General features: G+C 36.5%; 1 long non-coding RNA gene across 2 annotated transcripts in view; it reads right to left on the reverse strand.

Annotated features, from left to right (window-relative positions):
• Nucleotides 1–608: 608 nt before the first annotated feature.
• The window catches only part of LOC137441337 (uncharacterized), a 39948-nt gene continuing 17085 nt past the window's right edge, over nucleotides 609–23471 (reverse strand). For both annotated transcript variants that reach the window (XR_010987388.1, XR_010987387.1), the window contains exons 4-7: nucleotides 4571–4668; nucleotides 3241–3424; nucleotides 1742–1804; nucleotides 609–1178 (exon numbers count right to left, since the gene is read on the reverse strand). This is a non-coding gene — a long non-coding RNA (uncharacterized lncRNA). The remainder of the gene's footprint in view (nucleotides 1179–1741; nucleotides 1805–3240; nucleotides 3425–4570; nucleotides 4669–23471) is intronic.

A 23471-nucleotide genomic window follows, 5' to 3' on the forward strand; every position in this document is an offset into this window, starting at 1 on the left:
AATAAAATGAGAGAATGGATTTAAGAAGGGTAGATTTAGACTAGATATTAGAAATAAGTTCTTTACAGTAAGGGTGGTGAGACACTGAAACAGGTTGCCAGGGAGGTCATGGATGCCCCCTCCGTAGCGGTGTTGAAGGCCAAGTAGGATGAGGCCTTCAGCAACCTTGTCTAGTGGAAGGTGTCCCTGCCCATGCCAGGGGGGTTGAAACTTGATCATCTTTTAGTTCCTTTCCAACCCAAACCACTCTATGAGAAATAACATTAAAGGGAGGATTAAAATACCTCTAAACCCACAAAATTGTTTTATTCAGTGGTGCTAATTTTCTACATGAAAAAAAAAACCCAAACCAACCACCAAGAAACGTGGCAAAACTAAAACAAAACAACCGTTCCAAAGCAACCCTCATCCTTCACCAACTACTAAAAATATGAACAGAAACGTCTTCTTTTTTCAAATAGATCCCAGACAATTGTGTCCCAAACAGATAAAGTTGCCCATGACACTAGAGCTGAAATCTGTGAAGGAATTGTGGTGGTTTGGAGAGAAGGCTTAGCCTCCTCTCCCCCACAAAGAGGAAGAAAAACCACAGCTAGTCCAACCAGAGAAGCAAGGAAAAATGCTATATTTTACAAGCAATGTGGAAAATGCAGGATATGTACACAATTTACAGTATTTACAACATATATACAGAAATATACAGCAAAGTAAAAAAACCAACAACAATACAGGAATGAAATTCCCTCCTCCGGAGGAGGGTTCCCCCCCTGTACCCCCTTCTCTCCCCTTTTTTCCCAAAGAGGGTTAGAAAGAGAGAAAAAGAGCGGTTATTAATAAAGCAGAATATTAGTAGGCCACATGCTTATCTGTTCAAGGTCACTCTGGCAGGGAGCCCAGAAGCAGACGAGCTGGAAAGGGAGAAGGAAAGGAGCGAACTGAGGAAAGTTCCAACTGAACTCAAAACTTAAAGTTGCATTCTACCAATCTACCAATGAAATTAGTTTAGAATATCTGATTGTTTTCGTTAATATTCCAAAACATTCAGCCAGCACTGTCTCTTTCTTAAAGGCACAGCCTCAAACAGTCACAGGAATATATGGAGATCTGTAGAAAAAATGCCATTTCTTGTTCATGAACTACTGTTCTGAGCCAATAAGTCTTACTGGAAAGCTCTTCTCCTGCAGAAAAAAAAACAAAACTGATGGTAGCTCAGTTTGAACTCTGCAAGAACGAGATATGTAAAGAGATTAAGATTTAATACTATGCATTCATCTGGGCATGTGAGAATACACATACGCAAATATTCATGTAAATAAAATGGATATATGATATACATGTACATGTATGGTTTGTATAGACAAGTGCCTGCACATTTCATGTATAAAAGCATAATTTTATGAAGCAACTGTAAAAGCCAAAGAATAATATGTGATTTATAGAAAACATGTGAGTTAATTCATGGATGAAGAAGTGATAGTTTAGATCTATTCCACTTATTTGCTCAAATTCACCAAGATATGAAGTTATGATTCTGCATATTTCAAAAAGTCACTACAAGCAGGGTAGTTGATAATTTAGGCAGCTGATAAATTATAAGAGATTTGTTACAGTTGTGCTGATCTCTAGGCTTATTTCTTGCTACTCTGTGAATTTATCAGGAAGGTGATACATTTATTTAGGTAGGTAGAAGAGATATAGTTGGATAATGGGCATAGGAAGCAATGAAGGCATTGTGACTCACCCGTTCTCACTGAGGTTTTGCTGCAGGAGTCATACAATAGAGACACATTGCACTGGAACTCACCTGTAAAGAACAAAGTCATTTATTAGAGAGAAGAGCTGAGCCTAGAATGCAGTTTCTAAAACTGTTGTTGAAACATTTTACTGTGTAAGATTCCTTCATATTCATTAATAATAAAAGCTCTAGGAGACAGCCTGAAAGTACCATGAATAAAAATCTGAAGCAAAGGGGGAATATTAGCTTTTCTGTTTCTATCTTCTATGAAAATGAAATGTGCAAGATGTTTGCATATCCATTCAATCTAAAATTGATTATTTTTTGTAGGAGCTCTCCTCATACTACTGAAATATGAGGTCATCTCATTTTCCATATTATATCCACAATGTAATTGTTTCTTGCAGTTACTGAACAGGCTCGTGTTCAAGTTGTCTTATAAGAAATGGAAAGGAATGGAAAGAAAGAAGTAGGCAAGGGCGGGAATTCAGAAACTTCTTTGGAACCCAGCTATGTTGTTTGGAAATTAAATATGACTTCAAATGCTGAAGGCCAGTTATAGGAACTTGTCATTGTAGCACTGGTTGTGGTTAAAATTTACTTTCTTGTACATAAGCAGTTTATAGTCTGAAATATTTTTTTTCCTTTCTTACATGGCTATATTCAAGGCACTAGTGTTCATGTAGTTTGATTGGCAAACTCCAGTCAAAAGAGAACTTCAAAGTGCCACATGGAACAATGCACTGGAAGACATGGTATTTAACTCAATGACTCAGCTTTGGTAAAATTCAGTAAGACGGCAATCTATTTTGTATATAATGCATTTTGTACCTCAGGCGGCTGAAGTGTCTTGTCCCGCTAATGGCGTCTTCATTTACAAAAAGTCTACCTATAGTTTTGCGAGCATTGTGTTTTAATTTCTATTTGAAAGCAAATACACATCCAAATTATTACATCAAGTAAAGGCCTGATGAGTGACTCACACAACATATAAAATGGCTGGGCTTGAATCTTAACACTTGTTTTTAAAATTTGCTTTTTGCAGTACACTGCAGGTTAGGTGAATGTTCTATTAGTTTCTGTTAATCTGCATACATTTTAATATGTAGCTTTGTTAAAGTGTCATGTTTGTAAATACAAATCATTCTATTTGAGCCGTACCTAAATTTTCCTTTGGAGTCAAGCTGCACTTTTTGTTTCTGGTTTCCTTTCTTTTCAGTGGTATAGTGCTTAAAGTGATCATTAGCTATGATAACTGTTGATTTAGAAACAAACCTCAAGGATCCTAGATGGTCAGCCACACTCCCTGGCACCATAAAGAAATACACTTCATAGTGTCTTTAATTACTAATTTGAAAAATTGAGGTATTTTGCTACTTTTGTTTCACTAAAGAAACAAAATATAATGGTTTTGCAAATAATGATAAAGCAAATACAATTAAACAAGAAAATTTAGAATGCACACTTTGATCTGAAGTGCAAGACAGGAAAATTACATCACTTGCCTGCAGAGACCTAAATAATGTATGTTGTCATAAACAGTTGGATGTGTTGCTGGAATCATGACTTCAGAAAAACTGGTAACCAGATACTGAAGAATATTTTCACTTTCTGCTTTCACAGAACAATACCATAAACCAGGAAAACGTGTCAAATTCAGAAAAATTTGCTTTGGACATGAACTTGCTTCTGAAAAAAAAGGAATAGTGATAATTAAATTAAAAACAAAAAAGGCAAAACCCTCCAACAAACAAATCCAAGAAAACCCAAGAGAAACATAAAAGCCCAAACACCAAACAAAATAAAATATGACAATATATTGGAATGCGTGTTATTTTGCATCCTCAGTGTGTGCCTGGCCTGAAGGAGGGAATGCAGGGTGACAAATGCGCCAACTCCACACATAGCTTACAGCAGTGCACAAGTACAACTCTTGGGCTTTCTGTAGCGCAGGAATTTGTTTTACATGAACGTAAGACCATTTCCATATGCCTCCAAGCACAAGAAGCCCAAAAAGGTATATGGAAATGGCCTTAATCTACATGTTGGGGGGGGGGCAAGAACAATGGATTTCTAGAGGTGTAGCAGCATTGATATGCTTTTGATGACAGCTTACCGTGACTGTGGAAATAGGAAGTGAAAGTGTATTTCATGTTGCCTTCTAAGGCAGTGTTAATGATTACAGGGAGCAGGTGCAGAAGGCCACTGTTTTGTGTCTGAAAAGCTGTCCATCACTATGCTGTCCTGTTAATTTCTGAATGAACTTGTGAATATACTATCATGACCAAGTCTTCAGTGTTGCTACGGAATGCAGAGGGAGAAAAAACCCTGTGTTTTAGTTAATTCACTAGGCCAGGCTGTCCATGGTTTGGGAGATAGTGAAGCTCTTAGAGGCTGGAAAACTTTTTTCCTGATATATGTTGGAGCAGCAATGATTATGGCCCCTAGCAGCTTGTTTTCTTTCAAAGGGGTCATTACATGGGTTATCCAAGAGTCAGGCCATGCTCTCTTCAGCAAGTCATAGAAGCTCTTAATCTCCAAAATTTCCACTTTGTTGGTCTGGCTGAACTCTTCTGAGAGCTGAAAGTGCAAGGATATTTTTCCAAAATTTGAGGCAGTTTATTGGCTCCTGTTAGGGTCACCTGCAGATCAAAAGGGCTCACTGCACTTACCTCCTAGTACTGTATCAATGCTGGCACAACAGAGGCTAGAGAAGTGTCAGAGATTATAGAAGATACTTTGTCTATGCAGTAGTTAACATTTGCATTCATTTTTTCTAATGCTACTATTTTTGCTTACAAGGCACTATACTCTTACACAAACATTTTTACTCACCTGCAGAGTCAGTAATTATTCAATTTGGGGTGGACAATGAGCTCCTGACAAGAAGACAAGAGGAGAAAGTAATTGTAATTGGTGCTTCCATTGAATCTCTAGGGGGGAAAAAAGGAAAAGCCTTCCTGAGATATAGTTTTGTATGTCAATGTTCAGAAAACCTGGTACATCAGGTACTGCAAAATGTACAGGCTAGACTGGAAATAGTTCACCCTGTAATTTCTCTTGTTGAGCAAATTCCTACCCTTTTCTACTTAAATAATATGGTATTGGAAGCTGACTTTCATTTCAAAGTAATTTTTATCCGTAACAAAGAAGGTGTTCAAGGTTCTTTTTCTTTCAGAAAAGAATCATAATTTTCTTCTAAAGTTCTTAATTTTCTTCCTTTTTTTTTTTTTTTTTTTTTTTTAAGAGAGAGCTGAGATATAAAAATAGAAATATATGTAATGGTGCAAAGTGCCTGGAGGCTTGCAGCTTGCAATTTAATGTTTAATTCATAGTTTTCCTCAATAATTATAGCTATTTATTGATTTTCATACAATTATTTTCAATATTTCTTTGAATTTAAAATTAATGACATGGACTTTTTTCTGGAGTTCAAGATCAGTTTTCTAGTCATAAAAGCAGACATCCTTATGCAACTCACAGTGAGCATTTTTTTGCTAAGTGCTCAGTTATATGAATTATTTAATATTTTCCTTCTTCTGTTTCTTTTGGGAAGGACTGCTTCCTTTCTGCAGACAGAGTAATGCCCTTGATTTCATGCATATTTAGTCTAGCTTAAGTACCTGTGGTGGGTTGAAGTTTCCCTCCAGCATTAACTTCTAGCCAGACCAACTCAGTTAGAAGCAAGTGAAGCTGTATTCACAAGCAAAAGCTACACTCTACAATGGAATGCAATGAATAGGTACAATATATACAGTATTTACAATATTATATAGATATTTACAATTAGCAAACGACATGAAAAGCTCCCCCTGGCCAAAAAGACCAGGGAGAGCTGTTCCACTGACCCCCAAATTCCCCTGTCCCAAGAGAGTGAGGATCTGAGAGAGAAAAGCAGTGGGTTAGACTTATCTGAGGCCAGCCGGAAGCACGTTACCTTCTCCCAAGCAAAGCAAAACAGCCAAGATCAGAAGAGAAGAGAAAAGGAATGGGAAATGGGAAATGTGAAGAGTTGTTATGGTACAGGTCCTCTTATCCCAGAAATTTATGCAATGAATGTGTTTAGAATAATCTTTCTTTTCCTCTTTACATCCAATAGTAATTTATTTATATTTTTCTACTTTTCTGCTCAAAATCTGCACCTAAATTTTAAAGGCATAGCCTAAACCCACCACAATACGATTTCTGTGTGCCTCCTGAAGTTAAATGACAAACAAAATAATCGTGAAGTTTATAAAGAAGAATCTCCCTTTGCAACTTAACCTGCTCCACAATAGTTAATTTCCACTTGATTTTCCCTTGGACAGACCAAGTAATGTTCTGAAACAGATAATGCACCAGTGTCTTCTCATGTTCACATAGCACTGGTTTTGTCTGTGCATCTTCTAAGTACTGTTATGTTATGCTTTCATTTTCATCAGAACTTGCAAGGCATTTTAGTCAGCTGAATTCTTCCTTGAATGTACAGAAATGCAACTGTCTCAATTTTTATTTCTTGTATGAGACCACAACACATGAATCAGATCACTACAGTTAATTGCTTAATGTACATCAATTTAGGTAGACTTGCTCTCTGTATACTTTTCCTTATGTGATTTCGTTTGTTTTGGTTGTCTTGCGGATTGAAAGTGGTCTGTCTCATCTCCAGGCAATGTATTTCTGTATAGCTTTTCTTACATTATGTCTTTGCAACATTCCTTCTGCTTGTACTGCTTTTTTATAATCAGAGTTTTCCTGCTGTGAATCTTCTTTTTAAATATTGTATTCAATCCTTCAGTCTGTCCAATTTGAAATATTTTGAAAAATTTAATGTACTGCTTGGGCCATGCAGTTATTTGGGCGTTCCTGTTTACAGCTGGCAAGTAATATACTTTCTACTAGACCCTCTAGGGTAGGTTTAGGCTGCATGTTAGGAAGAAATTCTTCACAGAAAGAGTGATTGCTCATTGGAATGGGCTGCCCAGGGAGGTGGTGGAGTCACCATCACTGGAGGTGTTTAGGAAGAGACTGGACGGGGCACTTGGTGCCATGGTTTAGTTGATTAGATAGTGTTGGATGATAGGTTGGACTCGAAGATCTCAAACGTATTTTCCAACCTGGTTAATTCTATTCTATTCTATTCTATTCTATTCTATTCTATTCTATTCTATTCTATTCTATTCTATTCTATTCTATTCTATTCTATTCTATTCTATTCTATTCTATTCTATTCTATTCTATTCTATTCTATTCTATTCTATTCATTAGTAAACATCTGCTCTTCGGTGAAGACCATAGTAAAACCACTTAATCGGGCAAGGTAAAATATTCTCTTTTACTTAACACATATTTCATGCTGCAAGCATACCAACTAATTTAGCAATTGCACTTAGTACATATTTAATGCTGTGTCTTTAGGTTTGGTGAACAGTCAAAACCTGCCATGCTTAGTTCAGTAGCTTACTCCAATATGTTGAAAGACACCACAATTTCAATATTAATATAATCTTTAAATGCACAGAGTTGCAAATACAATATCAATAACAGAACAGACACTCAGATGTGGCACTGGGTCAGTCTAAATTTAGATGTGCACATCTTGCACATGCTGCATGCTTGCAGCTGAGCATCAGGAAGCCCTGCTGTTAACTTTACTAAATTTCAAATAATCACCTAGAAGATTTTTCATGCACTGTTACCAATTCTGCAGTACATCTCACCTCTTAAATTGGAACAATAGCATACTCACCTATCTATATACCAATTCTATTTTACACTGTTTATTAAGGTATTTGTTAAAAAACACTATATTGCCCTGATTATGCCCTTAAACTTATTTGAAACCAACTTGGTTTTAATCATGTGACATAGTGACTCCCATTTTTTCCAGTGAGAGAGCAATTTCATATCCAATAGGTCTGCACTATTATTCAAAGAGCTATGCATTCCACTGACAATATTTGTATATAAGATGTACAGGAGAGAGCGTTTCTTCAAATAAGACAATCTAGTGACACCAGTAATGATTTTCAACAAATGCACATTCTAAGGCAGAGAAGATGTACAAGCTTGAAAAAAATCTGATTGTATCCTATTTTTACAAGTGGTTCAAAGTGTTTCACCTCCCATTTTCAGGCTTTCAGTGTTAATTATAATGTCCCTGATAACATTTTCAGTATTTTAAATCTTCTTAAAAATAATCTAAGTATATGAAAAACAGTTTATTCATGAAAATATTTTTTTTTCTAGAGAAAATTAGACATAATCAAGTACTGACTGACTGTAGGTAATCCAGTAATGCTCCTGAAAATGCAATACAAACTGCAGAATCATTCATTATGGTAATAGCAATCTGAAAGCTAGATATAAAATTAGCAATTTCTGTTAGGTGATAGTCCAGATTCTATTTTTTATTAATTAGTCAGTCTGAATGTGCAAAGCAAGAATAAAGTCATTGTTTCCCTGCAAAAATCATAATTCCAGCCTAAGTTCTCCAGGGCAATGTTTCAGCTGTGTTGCTCCAGGGATAAAGAAACTTTCACAGCTGTGAAGAATCTGGTTCTCAAGAGAAAACATGGTATTTCCAGAGTATTGGAATTACCTTCTTAGCAAGTGTTAATAAATGCCTTTACTAGACTTATGTGTCCAGAGAAGGGCAACGAGGCTGGTGAGAGGTCTTGATCACAAGCCCTATGATGAGAGGCTGAGGGAGCTGGGGTTGTTTAGCCTGGAGAAGAGGAGGCTCAAGGGAGACCTTATTGCTCTCTACAACTACCTGAAAGGAGGTTGTAGCCAGATGGGGACTGGTCTCTTCTCCCAGGCAACCAGAACAAGAGAACACAGTCTCAAGCCCCACCAGGGGAAGATTAGGCTTTAGGTGAGGAGAAAGTTCTTCACAGAAAGAGTGATTGGCCATTGGAATGAGCTGCCCAGGGAGGTGGTGGAGTCACCGTCCCTAGAGGTGTTCAAAAAAGGATTGGACATGGCACTTGAAGCCATAGTTTAGTTAATCATGAGATGTTGGGTGATAGGTTGGACTTGATAATCTCTGAGGTCTTTTCCAACCTTATTGATTCCATGTAAAATTTTTCACAATGGGACAAACATTACAAAGACATCAAATATGGTAAGTATTAGTAAGTTTGTAAGAAAACCACAGTTTAATAAAATTAAACATCCAACCAATTTTATTAAATTGATATAATAAGGTATTTATTGCATTCGGTTACACAATTGGAAGTCTGAAGCAGCAGTACTATCAAATGTTACAAAGGCACATTTAGGAAAAACTTATTTTTTCTTTAATAGTCATAGAGGATATTCTTCAGCATTAAAGGAAATTACAACTTCACTGTTAATTTCAGATGGAATTGGATCAAGATTGCATTTGTCCTAAATGGTCAGCCATTCTCATCTCAGGTTTCCAGATGCTTCTATGACAGGAATTTATTGCACAGTTTGAGGCTACTAAGACTATGTGGACCTTGTATTTTCAACCTGTACAAAACTTGCCCAGCTTGCTAACACTTCCTTTTTCCCCCAGATCATTGCCTGATTAAGAGGGTGGTTTTATTGTGAGGAATAGGGAAGTTCACTTGTGGAGAATGTGAACAGCTGGCCCTTGTTTCATTCAAAACTCTCCCTTAAATTTTGTTTGTAGTCTAGCTGAATGATAATATTGATTTGAAACTCATTGTGTGTGTTTTTAAATATTATTTCCTTTCTTTCCCTTCCTGTTTTCTGGATATTTCTAGAGTCAAATTTTCATGCATTTGGAGGTTTGCTTTAATTAAAAATAGGATATTCTGGAATTTCACTGCACTTTAAGGAATTGCAGAAGCACAGACTGGGTCATACTGAATTAAAGTATCAGCGGTATTGTCTTCTGATCAATTAGATCCATTAAGGAATCCAGAGAGGCTGACCAAAAAAAAAAGTAAGTAATCTAGAGAGCAGCACTGTAAATGCAGCAGTTGTGATTCATTGTGTACAATGCCTATGATTAAAGTGGCAGAAAAAACATATGGAAGAAAACATAGCCCATAAAATATCCAGAAACTGTATTTTTCTAATGACTGTGCCATATGGCATATCAATGAGCAATAAATTATTTTTTCCAGGAATACTAAGTATGATATAAACTGGAAAGTAATACTGAATGGTTTGATAGATGTGAAACATTTAATGAGACATAAGATAGTAATGAAGGGTTGTATATTATGCCGTTGTTTTAATAACCTATCACTGATGGGATGTACTAAAACTATATTATGTATTTGCTGGTGGAAGCTTCATCTTTTTCTATTTTAGGGAACAGAATATAGCTGGATGACTCCTGACTGTACTTGTCAGTACTTAACTCTAAACCTAAGTATCAGTAACAAAATTTTCCATTCTCGGCCTTTCTGTTAATTTTTCATTTAATCTTTTTGCAGGAGAAAGGAGTTTGAGGGAGTCACAGGAGAGAATAGATATGGGAAGGAAGGATAACAGAAAAGGAGATGGTATATTTCACAGATATTAATTTAAAAAACCTTTTTTTCCCCTATTTTTACCACCAAACTGTGGCATGATTTTGAGCAGGCTAATGTTTTTGGGCTCCAATATGCTGGAAGATATTGAGGATCGTTTGTCTCCAAGTACAAGTAAGCATAGCAGGGATGTAAATAAATATAGAAGTTTAAACTAGTCTCTCACTGATGGCTGCATTTGGGCTTCTGATCCAGCAATGTCCTGAAGTAGACTGGTGTCTTCAAATGAGTTGAATTCATACTCGTAACAATACCAGCAAAGAGAAAAATACAGAAAAATAAAAGTCAAAATGCGTTGGGTAGGATTTTAAAGCCTTTGCCACTGAGGAAGAACTGCAAATCTTGTATTTGGTATAAGATTGGCTCAACTGTTGGAATGACTTTTTTCATATATTTATGATTTTGTTACTAGAAAAAAGATGACTGATTTTCTTCCCCAGATCTGCTTTACCATGGTAGCTTTCTCTGTTATGCATACAAGACTGCTCTGAATTTTAAGAGATCTGAATTTGACTGAAGATGAATAAGCTCATGCATTCTGCAAACACTCTGCTTGTGACTTCTACAGGAGGTCACAGCAAAAGAGAATATCTGATCAATCATTCTGTCCCAAACCAGCTACAGGAAATCATTCCTTCTGGTATGTCTGAGCTTGACAGATGTTTGTCTGATCATTGTGTATTACTATTCAAACATCCCTGAAATTTTCAAGATACAGACATAAGAAGCAACACAAAATGTTTGACAAAGTGACACTGTTTTGTAAGATACAGAATAACTTACAAAGTGATGCAAGACAAGAGCCTTCTTGAAGGTTTGACTTTTCCACATGTTCATATTTGATTCTGCTACTCTCAAACCAACAGAATGTAGCACTGCTTGATGTTGGCAGCACTGCTTGATGTTGGCTACACTGCACATACTTGGTAAGGAGAGCACAGCAGCAAAGATCTATAGTTGACTTTATAGGGCATGATCCTCATTATTAAGAAACTGGCTCTGTAGCCTGTCTACATCTAGACAAATGATTGTAATGGATCAGCTGCTGGTTTTAGATATCTCTTTGGGTCCTCTAATTGATTGTGTGACTGCTGTTCAGAAATTCTATGCAACCAAAGATAAGTTTCAATGTCTAGGTAGAAGACTGTACTTGACATGAAGGCTCTGACTTTTGTTATAACAGTAACTATGGTGTTAAAGTGTCTGTACTACACAACATGCTGCAAGACCTTAAAGCTTCTAGAGCTTCTAGATTTGCCATTTTGCCACTTAGCATCCCAAGATCCCTTTGCAGCAGTAAGTATGAATCTCCATTTTTCACTATGAAAAACTCAATGTCAAGAAAGCCTAAGAAAATGTCTTAGTATTAACCCCTGACAGTGGAAAACCAGAGTTTTTAATTATTATTATTTTTAATGGCTACATTAAATAGTTTACAATCTCAAGTCAAAATGCAAACACCTGTTAATGACTGTGAAGGAAATACTATAACTCAGAGCTTAAATTTCTCTAACTTAAAAGACAATGCTATAAGTAATTTGGCTCACCAGAAGCTAAAATGGTGGTGCTTTTACTCTTGCCCTCACTCCTTATGGCATTTATTTAGTGTTATAGTTTGAAGGGTGAACTTTAGCCTAGTTCCTGACTGCAAAGACTGAAAGTAAAATAAATTACCATTGGATGAAAACAGAAAATAATAAGGTCTATATAATTCATTGGATTGCTAATGGGATATAGGGTAGAGGCATAAACAGTTCTTTCTCTTTTCTTTTATCACTTTTGTTTGCAACTTTCCTCTCTCTCTGCCATGGCCTTGCCAGGGGTATCTCTGTTTTGATTACTGTGTGAGGTAACGGGAAGGAAGGAGGGCGTGCGGGAGTAGGTGAACAGGTCTCCTGAATCCACCCAGGGGGGTCTGAGGAGGAGTTTCTGTGTTGTTTATAAATTGTAAATAGACACACACGCGCACACATATATAGTACATCTAGTGTATATTTTGTACATATTTATTGCACTTCATGTTTCTAGATTGTAGTTTGCTTGTAAATATAGCTTCATTTGCTTTCATCCCAAACTGACCTAGACTGGCAATTTTATTTTGGGGGTATTTTTCTCCATATTAACTGGGGGTAAATTTCAACCCACCACATTTAGCTAAATTCACAAAGAACTACAAATTCACAGGTACTTTTAGTATTCTTTCTGTCCCATTGTCCACTAGGCATAAAAATGAAGTGGGACAAGAAGAAATAACTGTATTTTATTTTCAGTCTCCACTGTGACTCTTTCACAGAGTGAAGCAGAAGAGTAATTTTAATTTAAATAACAAATTCTTGCTGTTAGTAGACCTAATGTGCATAGATACTTTTCTCCTTAGTTTATATTCTTAGAGACATTTGATCCCTACTTTCCTACTCTCCCATCTTAGATACCACTGGGAACCAATTATGGCTGGAATAAGAATTTTAATGAATTCTTGTTTGCCTTCCCTCTCATCCCTTTTCTGCTTGCACTGAATGCTGGTTTTGTAAAGAATCTTTCTAGCACGCTTGAATCATTCTTAATTAGGAAGGATATAATTTTAAGTAAAAGAAATCCTGAGAAATCCTTACTTTGTGTGATCCCTGGAGGTTTGGGGAAAGAATAAAGTCTGAACTGTTCAAACAGGAGTATCAAAGCAAACAGTAAGAACTTAGACCCAGCACACTTTGCATAGCTTGAACTTAGATAAATACTGAAACTACAACAAAAAGAAGCAGGAGTGTAAAAGATTACTGGCTTTCCTGGCTGAGGAGAAAACCTTCCTAATAAGACAAACTATGATTGATGCTGCCATGGCTATCTGAAAGAAAACCAACACTATTACAGCAAATCTGAACTTCTAATGACCCCTTTATTCACAAGGTGTTCATTTAAAGTTGTAAACTCCACAGAATCTCCATAGCTGTAGCTGGACATTTTTTACTCTGAGAAAAAAAAATATACACACACCACCATATGATGGTAATATCACAATGTACAAATGTTACTTTCAAACATTCAGACATCTAAATATTGTTTCAAACCACTTTAAAACACCTGCATATTAAAACTAAATTACTAGAATAGAGAAGAAAATGTCACTTGAATTCAGAGATCAAGATTGTCATTTAATGGAAAAAAAACACCCCTCCATTCATAAGAGCACTATTCCCTGGCTCTATTAGAGAACAGTTATGGAGAGTGGACACCTTGAAGTGATTGGTGGTTGAGTATGTGCATGTGCCTGTGAAGAGCTTATGTAGGTCCTGCTTTGTAATAAAAGTAATAAGAGCCCAATGGTGTGCTCTGCTCTGAAAAGATCAGATTACAGTCTGGCAAAGTCAATTTGTAATTAAAATAAAAATTATCTATAGAGAACTTGCTAGTACATTCCATTTGGACTTGTTTTTCTAGGATTGATATTCCTCATCAACATTTGATTCTTAAAGTAATTTTCCTAAAATGTAATGACCTTTGTTGTTAGATCAGAAATAACTTCTGTTTAAGCAAGAATTCACAGGAATGGTTCTGAAGCAGTTTATTTTTTCCGGTAAACATTGCATCTAGTTATCTCAACCTCCTTTGTTCATATTATCTGTGCCATAAATTTTCTCAGCTCAACACAGACATATCTGTGTTCTACGTAATCAACTCTTTTTGAGTCATTCAGAAACATTCTCTGGTAAGATCATGACTAGTTCAGACTGGGAAAGTAATGTTTTCCTAACAGGTTTTTGATCAGAGTATTTAAGATCATAAGATATTGAGGTGCACAATGTTCTTCTTAAGGTGCTCCTTCAGCTAGACATGTGGTATTTCAAGCCTATGCATACAGTTCCGAATCTTGAGTAGCCTAGGATTCATGTTTGGTTTTGTAAATGGGTCTGGGGTTGCCTATAATATTTAACTTCATTTTAAGATGATCACAAAAGGATGAGAAGTTAAGATCAGTTTTCATATTTTGACTAAAACCTGCCACAATGCTGACATAATTTGTGATGCAGATACATACTCTCTGTGTGTTTATAATGGAAAGTTTTACTAGCAATAATTGGAAAAGAAATGCTGCAGGGTGACAGTTTACATGTGAATACACACATAGAGGAAAGGAACGCTCCTGGGAATCTCAGAGATTTTCACAAAAAAAAAAAAGAAGAAAGGCACAGCAGAGAAAAAAAATAATTGAGAAGTTCATACTGTAAATTTATTCTTTGGAGAATTGGATCATGGCAGGAATGAGGCTCTAAATCTCAGTCTTACGCATCAGCTTATGAAAAATGAGGGTATTTTTAAAGTCAAACTGTTTTTTAAAGATATGTAAGGCCAGAAAATCAATTTTTGAATCAGGATAAGTAAGTACCATCAGCCTGGCACTGAGTTGAAACTTCCTCTATTTGTTATTTTTTTTTTTTTTGTAACAGCAGGGATGATAACCTCAAATTCACACTTTGATTTAGAACTCGAGTCACATTATCTATAAAACCCAGACAAAGCACTTAACTTTTCCTGTGTTGTTTGGCTGTGGGAAATTAATCCCAACAAACAGATTAGTGTTACACTCCCATTGCAGTGAATGTAGTTAATGAGTATGACAATAAGTTGAAGCACATCTAATCAAATTGAGAAATGAAATTATTATTTCCAAATGGTAGTGTATATCACCATTTTTTAAATGGAATGACATCAAATGTTTATTTAACATAAAATGCAGCAGGGGATTCTACTGAAACAAGAGGAGTGTCAAAATTCAATCACCCTTTTGTTTTATTGATAGCCAGAATTCCATTAGATCTGGTCAGGTTGGACGGCAGATGAAACATGCCAGCTTTTTAATCTCTGTGTATATACTCCTTGCAAGTAAAAGCATGAAACGGGATTCTGCAAACATCCTCCTTGAATGTCTTCTCTAAGACGGTTGTCAGGGTTCTAGTATGCCTTTTTACAATTTCAGCTGCTAATCTACTCCATGGGATAGCTACAGTTACAAATTACTGTTTATATTCTAGGTCAACTGCATGGGTACATACATGCATTTCTGTCTGTCATCTGGCATGATTCTTCCTGGACAAATCCATCATTTCAATGGGATGGCTGCTAAGCAAGCAACAGACATTTTCTATTAATCCCTCTCCCTTCCCAAAGGAAAGGGAAAGGGATTTATGGGAGAGAGAATTATAGTTTGGAGAAGAAAACTAAAATTACTTTAATAAAAATAATAACAAGAAAATGAAATATACACAAAAGTGATATCAAACCCAACCTAGGCAATTAGTCAACATCACCACTAATGCTGTGGCAGAAGTTCCAGATTGGATTTAGCAGCAGATGGGAACCAGACTGAGGGGCTGGATTCTGGAACTGGATTCAGGAAATGATGGATTGGGATAGAAGGCAGAAAGGAAAGGAGCCTCCTCAGATGCCGGCCACTGAAGAAGTGCTTGGCATTCCTGATCCTTCAGCTTCATACTAAATATGATTGTTCTGGTTTTGCTAGAACAGAATCACAGGCCAGTCATGGGCTGTGGGGTATTAGCAGTTCTGAGTCAGGCAGGACAGCTGACTTGAGTTAGCTCACAGGTGTATCCCAGACCACAAGCATGACACTCACTATAAAGGAGAAAGTTTGTTAGTGAGAGAGAACTTTCCTGCTAGGGCTCCTCTTTTGGACTGCTTTTCTGGATATTATGGCTGCTGCACTTTTGCTGGGATGAGTATAACTTTCTGTATCTTGTATTGACATTAGTATTCAGAAAAAACATTTTTTTTTCAACTTCTGGGTCTTCTTTTCCTGATTCTCTGTTGGGGATGGGTCATCAGGTGATAGAGTAACTGCCCCAGGTACAGGCTAAACGTAGGCAATAATGCATATGGAATGTAATACATTGTTGGTTGATTTAGGGTCACCTGTACTTTTTGTTTCTCCCTGGGAGTGCTGTGAATTAGTCCAATGTAGTAGATGAAATTCAGCAGTGACCTTGGTCTGCATACCAATCCTTAGTACTAGCTAGAAACATGGAATATTATCAGTGCTAGAAAATTATGCTGGCTGTGAAAATGTATCAAACCCAACCCCTCTGATGGCAGTCATGTCACTGTCACCACTGATGTACTGGTAGGCACTTGGGAAGTCCCAGACTGGGCTCAGCAGCAGAAAGGACCTAGATTAAGGAGCTGGATTCAGAAACTCAAGGTAGAACAGAGGCCTCCTTGGACACTGTCCATTGAAGAAGACAGCTTGACTCTTGTAATGCCTAAGTCTTACACTGAATATCACAGTATAACTAAGGTTGGAAGAGACTTCGAGGATCATTGAGTCCAACCGATATGACATATATGGAATACCTTCTTGGTTAGTTTAGGGTCACCTGTCTTTTCTGCTTCTCCCTACAGGTGCAGCCTTTTACTTACTGTGCCTCCAACACATACACAAGATTTCATAGAAGCCTTGGCCTGCACACTTTTCTTCTGATGGAAGTGCTGAATGAAACATTACTGCTGTATTAGTAACAGAACTAGATGTGCTAGGTAATGGCATTGAGGTTTAGTGTAGTGGGGATTTATTGTTACTCTCATGCTATCAAACACTTGTTTTACATCACCCCTGACCCACAGCCACTCAGTGGTAAAGACCAATCATCCCACGAACCAGAAACAGCAACTGGAACAAGAAGCCTTGCATGTTGCAGTCTGAACTTCAAGCCCTGTGATACTTTGCTCCAGCCAACACTTGCATTTTGAAGCTGTCATGACAGCAGCATGGTGTTGATTATCATCAGCAGATTCAACACAATACATGAGAATGTTTAAAGAATTTTCAGGCTTAGAAAGAAAAATAAATGTCTCATCTTCAGGTCAAGGCACAATCAAATGTTCAAGATGCATTTTTATGTTTAAATGGATGAATACATAAGTACTGAAGCTTGTGTACACACTTGTGTATCTAAAATATTGCATGAGAAATATCAACTCAGTGTGTTGCTGTGACCATTTGAGGCTGTGCCTTTAAGAAAGAGACAGTGCTGGCTGAATGTTTTGGAATATTAATGAAAACAATCAGATATTCTAAATGAATTTCATTGGTAGATTGGTAGAATGCTACTTTAAGTTTTGAGTTCAGTTGGAACTTTCCTCAGTTCGCTCCTTTCCTTCTCCCTTTCCAGCTCGTCTGCTTCTGGGCTCCCTGCCAGAGTGACCTTGAACAGATAAGTATGAGGCCTACTAATATTCTGCTTTATTAATAACTGCTCTTGTTCTCTCTTTCTAACCCTCTTTGGGAAAAAAGGGGAGAGAAAGGGGTACAGGGGGGGAACCCTCCTCTGGAGGAGGGAATTTTGTTCCTGTATTACAGCATTTTGGTAGCTACCCAACCTTAAAGGTAGGGAAATAGTAATTGAAAAATATAAATCCATGTGAAATTAAAAAGTTTCTATTTCACTAGTATTTCTAATTGAATTTTAATTTTCAAATGAGTAGCCTAGAACTGCTTTTACTATTAAATAGATTCTTAGATAGTATGGATTATCAGAATTATACAATTATCCAGGATGAGAGACTGAATTTTAAAAGCAAAGGATGGGTTACATGATATTATTTGTCTCCAAATATAAGAGAAAATATTAAATATGGTTATAGTTTGCATGCTAAAAAATAATATCGTGGAGAAAATATTAAACTGTGATGGGGTAAGTACACTTGGAGTTTAACAGGAAGTTCTTCTCCATGTAATTTTAACTATTTACAGCATTCTAATTTTTTATAACATTCATATAGAATAATCTCATTCACTGACAAAATATACAATTCACATTTTGTACCTTTCTTGAAGTTTTTGAACTGAGGACAAAAACATAAAGTGACTATGTGTACCCTGCTACTGCATGACTGCTGCTGCAGCCATGCTCATCAATCAAACTCAAGGCAAATGCCTGTGAAGTTTGAAAGTCTGCTGGCTTATGTGCAGAGTCAGCTTCAGGGATTTGTTACAGTTCTCAGATAATGTTATCCTCCTCTGGAACATTGGTACAATTACCATTAAAATATACTTTATTATTTAAACATTTTTATGGATGACCATAAGAAGTTAAACAATGTCCTGATTTAAGTTTGACCAGAACTCATTCTGTTAAGTGATTTTACTTTTCAGCTCAGTCTTTTCTAAGTAACTGCACTTTCTGAAGTTATCAGCACATTTTTTGCAGGCAGTGTCTGATTCTAGTAGCCATAATGCTCCATGTTTCTATTTAGTACCAAGGATTGCTGTGCAGGCCAAGGTCACTGCTAAATTTTATATGTTACGTTGGGGGTACAGAAAATAAAAGGCTGCATCTGTGGGGATGAATGGACAGGACAAACACCCCTAAACTGACCAACAAAGTGTTTCATTTAATGCATGTCATATTCAGTATAAAACTAAGGCATCACAGTGGTCAAGCTTTCTTCTTCAATAACCAGTGTCTGAGGAGCCCTCTGTCTGTTCTGCCTTTGATTTAGAGCCATGAGTTTTAGAATGCAGTCCTTCAATCTAGTTCCCATCAGTCCAGTCTGGGACTTCTAAAATACCTGCTCAGAGCATCAGTAGTGACAGTGACATAATGGCCATTAGAGGGATTTGGTTTGATATTGATTTTTGTATATGTCTGCATATATTTAACCTTATTGTTATTATTTTCATTAAATAAGTTTTAGTTTTATTTTCCAACCCATAAATCTCTCCTTTATTCCCTTTAATTTCCCTTTGTGAAGGGAAATGGTTAATAGAGAGCTCCTGTCACTTGTTTAGTGGCCAGAGAAGCCATAACCCTTGACAAACAAAGATATTGCAGTGTTATCATTCTGAACCATGGTCTTGCCCTCCTAAGAGAACTGGGATAGTTCATGTAAGAAAGCATATAGATACTGCTTCAGTCTCCAAGTCATGCAGGAATTACAGCATGGTATCTACACCATGAAAAAATTACCTTTTGTATTTTTTCACTAATGTGTTTTAAAATAATCTCTTGTGAAATGCTCTTCTGTGCTGTGGCTTCCCTGATGGTTCATTTTTGGATTGCCTTCCTAAATACAAAATAGGCATCTGTAAGATATGCAATTAAAATGAGGGCATAAATGGGGATTAATTTAAAGGAGGATTATGAGGAGGGATTCTAAATCTGACTAAATAAACAGGGACTACAAATGTAACCTAGTGCATTCATTAGACTGATTGCGAGAAATAATTTAGCAGCCAGTTGAGAAATTACATTGAAATGGTGGTATTATGCTATGCATTTTATTAGAGGTATGCTAAAGAATTCCTCTATCCAAAGTGTTACCTTGACCATTTCCACCATATTCCACTCACTGCAAAGGAAAACAAAGTCTCTCTCCTTGCTATGTTAGTGCAACTGGCCTGGAAAAGAAGGTATTTGAGAAGTGAATGTAAAAGCTTTGTTGTGGAAAATATGACCATTTTTCTATCCCTCATTTACATAGACATGCTGATAGAATTAGCACAGACTGTGAATTATTTTAATGACTAATCCAACTTATGTCCTAATAGCTTTGGACTTGTTTGTAATGCATTATTTCACCTCTATGTAAGTCCATGCCATCTCCTCTGTAATTCTGGAGATAAAAGCTGCTTCCATACCTGTCTGCTTTGCCTCCCTGAATTCATGGCATTAGTAAAATACAAGAATTCACAAAGATGCAATTCCTACTACTGTAGACATGGATGTAGATGACATCAATCTGTGTAACAGGTTTTGAGTATGTGCTGCTATAAGGTAAGTGCCTATGCATTTAAGATAATACCGAAGGAGCCTCAGCTCCTTCCTGCCATCTACACCCATCTCATTGTGTGTTTTAATTGCACATCCTGCAGTTTAGAGGTTTTGTCTGTTTAAAAGATGAGATAAGAGGAGTCACATCATGTTCAGAGGTCTATTTGAATAGAACTGGCCACCCATGTTTGACCTGGAAATCAGGGTGATTATAGAGACTTATTCCTTCAAATATGCTTCTATCAGTAGAACAGGCAGCATGAGAAGCACTACACTGCCATCTGTGAAGAGCTTTCAGAACCCCATGCTCAGCTGTAAAAGCTTTGAAAAGCCAACTAGCTGTGCTACATCTGAGGAAGGCAGAAGACAACAGCAGTAACCTTTGAAAAATCTGACATACAAAGGGCAACTTGAATAGCAGAACTTGGAAGCAAACTGCCATTTTTATTTTATATTATTAACATGTTTTACACAATGAACCTCATATGCATTCAAGTAATTTCTTAACAATGTGTGTCATGCTGTCAGAATGAAATTGGGTGTTTGTTCTGTAAATTATTGTTTCTGCTTATATAGGAGTTATCAATAGTTCCTGCATCAAGTTCTTGCAAAAGTTATACTGGAGACTCAGTCTCACGCAATGTTCCTAAACATGTCTGCACATGCCCTGCCTATTTGGAAAGTCATCTGTATGAATATAATTCCTATTTTAGGTATGTGATGTGCTGATGTTACTGGAAATCTGCATGAATGAGTTTCAACACTCAAAGGTGGGGTTTTGTTTGTTTGTTTTAAATCAACTCCTGGAAAGTATAAATTCAAACTGAAACCATATGCTACTCTACATTTGAAAATGTTTTTTGTAAGCCCACATGCAGATAGATATTCCACTTAAAAAACACCCCAAACAAGCACATCTTTGTGATTATATATTTGGGATATTACAGAGAGCATTTTTGATTATGTCAGGTTTATCATTAATTCTTTCAGTCAGTTCCCTGATTAGCTATATTTTTATTCCCAAAAGGTACCAGGAGACATTGAAAAGGTTTTTTTGTTTGTTGCTGTTTTGTTTGTTTGGGTTTGTTTTGGTTTGGTTTGTTTTTATACCTGTAAGTAGGCTGTATAGCCGTGGTAAGACCCCTTGTCAAACTTGTATGGAATTTCTGTGAGTCCCAGGGAGCCTGGTTCAGAAAGTCAGTGTTGAAATTCTATTTATGGCTGTGTGCTGCCATCTGTCTGCTTTGCAGCTGGCAGTCTATAGTACACCATTAGATTGATGTACCAAATTGCAGCTGTTTGGCATCTTTCTGAAAAGCCGTTCAGACTTCTGTTGTACTACTTACCACATTTCAAAGCAGTTTCTCTTGGTCTGCTTTGACTGTCTAGTGGAAGAAAGATTGGAAGGCTGAAACATCTATAAACAGGTTCTTTTTTCTTTGCTCCTGAAGAAAGCTGTACCTATTATTTTGGTTGGACTAGATGACATTTAAAGATCATCTACCAGCCCAATGCTTTCTATGAGTCTATGATTTTTAAAGACTACAAGAACCAAATTAGTGATTGTGACAGGGTACCACCATATTCCAACGTACCATATGAGATCTCAAAATGCTAATTCAAGCCAAAGCCTATTAAGAACATTTTCTTACCTCATTTGTCACAAAAGCCTCTGAAATTGGATTGGGATTGACTAGTATTCTACCAATTCTGTCTCATTATTCTGGCAAAGATTATAAGGAGAGAAAAAACTTGACAGAATAATAAGTTATTCTTTTATCAAAATGTGAGACTTGCAGTCTAAGTTTTATAAATTGATTCCATTTTCATTGAAGATCTTAATATTTTGGTTTCTGCAAGGTGCCATTTTGTTCATTTGAAGTTACGGTACATGACCAAGTAATTTGTGTAATTCACATCACATCTATTTGATTGTGCCATCAATAAGAAAGAAAGAAAAAAAAGATAGTTTCAGATTAGGCAAATTGATAATCTGACAATTTGACAAATTTTGAAACATGTCAATTTCAAACTTGAAATTGTCAACACTATCTTTAATATTCATTACTTATAATTTCACTATATGTTAGTGAATTCAAGTCTTTAAAAAAGAAATGAGGATATGTATTTTGTAGGCAAGAATACTAGTTTTTATGTAGATGCCATATTAAAGATTTTAATTTCTATGCCAAACTCTTAAAAAACAACTGGCATTATTCAAATACTGAACATTTACAAAGCTGCTCCAGAAAGCTGTGTGCCCATTTATTGCCCTCATAGCTAAACCCTAGATAACCCTTTTTGTTTAAAAGCAAAGCTATTTGTTATTGCAATAATCAGAAAGAATAACAGTTATATTTTTTTAAAATAGGAAAGCAGTTTGACAAACTGTAGATATATTTTCCACAGTCAGCCATTTGCTGGCAATAAAACAAATCAGGAGAATATATCTTTTATAAAATGCTGTTTCATTATTATTTAAACTGTAATTTTCCCAGAGAAACAGCGTTATACAGTTTACCCATATGCAAAAAGATTTGTAAAACGGAGTGATTAATGGAAAGTCATCATTTATATCAGAGAGTAGAGGAAATAATTCTGTATCATTAGGCTCCTGTGAGAAATATGAAGGTAATAAAACCAGCATTTGTTCTGAATTGCTGTCAAGATTCAGGGCTGATCCAGCTGCTAAATGACTAACAGACACTCTCTATTAACCCCTCTGCCTTCCCAAGGAGGGCAGAAAGTATATGGGAGAGAAACTTGTGAGCTGAAAGAGAAAATTAAAACTAATGAAAATAGTAACAATAAAATGAAATATACACAATTATATACAAAACCACTTTTGAAACCGACTTCTCGGATGTCAATTATATCATTGTCACCACCGATGCTATGGGCAGGCACTTGGGAAGTCCCAGGCTGCTCTCAGCAGATGAGAACCAGATTGAGGAGCTATATTCAGGAACTCATGGATTCAGAAATACATGGATTAGGATTGAGGCAGAACAGGCAGAGGTCTCTTTGGATGCTGGCCATTGAAGAAGAAAGCTTGAGCCTTGGGATGCCTCAGATTTATACTGAATATGACTTATACACAATGGAATACCTTGTTGGTCAGTTTAGGTTCACATGTCCATTCTTTCTCACAGGTGCAGCCTTTTATTTTCTGCACCCCCAAGGTAACACACAAGATTTAGCAGTGGCCTTGGTTTGCATAAGAACAAGGATGAGCAAGAGCCTTTATGCATCCCAGCCCTTGGTATTAATTATAAATATGGAGCATTTCACTACTGGAATCAGACATTGTCTGCAGAAATGTGCTGTTAATTTCAGAAAGTGCAGTTCCTTAGAAGAGACTGAGCTGAAAAGTAAAATCACTGAACAAAACCAGTTCTGCTCTAGATCTAACCAGCACACTTGTTTTAAGTAATGTGTCATTAA

The sequence above is a fragment of the Melanerpes formicivorus genome, unplaced genomic scaffold (assembly GCF_026170545.1).
Source record: "Melanerpes formicivorus ecotype bairdi unplaced genomic scaffold, bMelFor1.0.p_v2 SCAF_5, whole genome shotgun sequence".
NCBI classification, from domain to species: domain Eukaryota; kingdom Metazoa; phylum Chordata; class Aves; order Piciformes; family Picidae; genus Melanerpes; species Melanerpes formicivorus.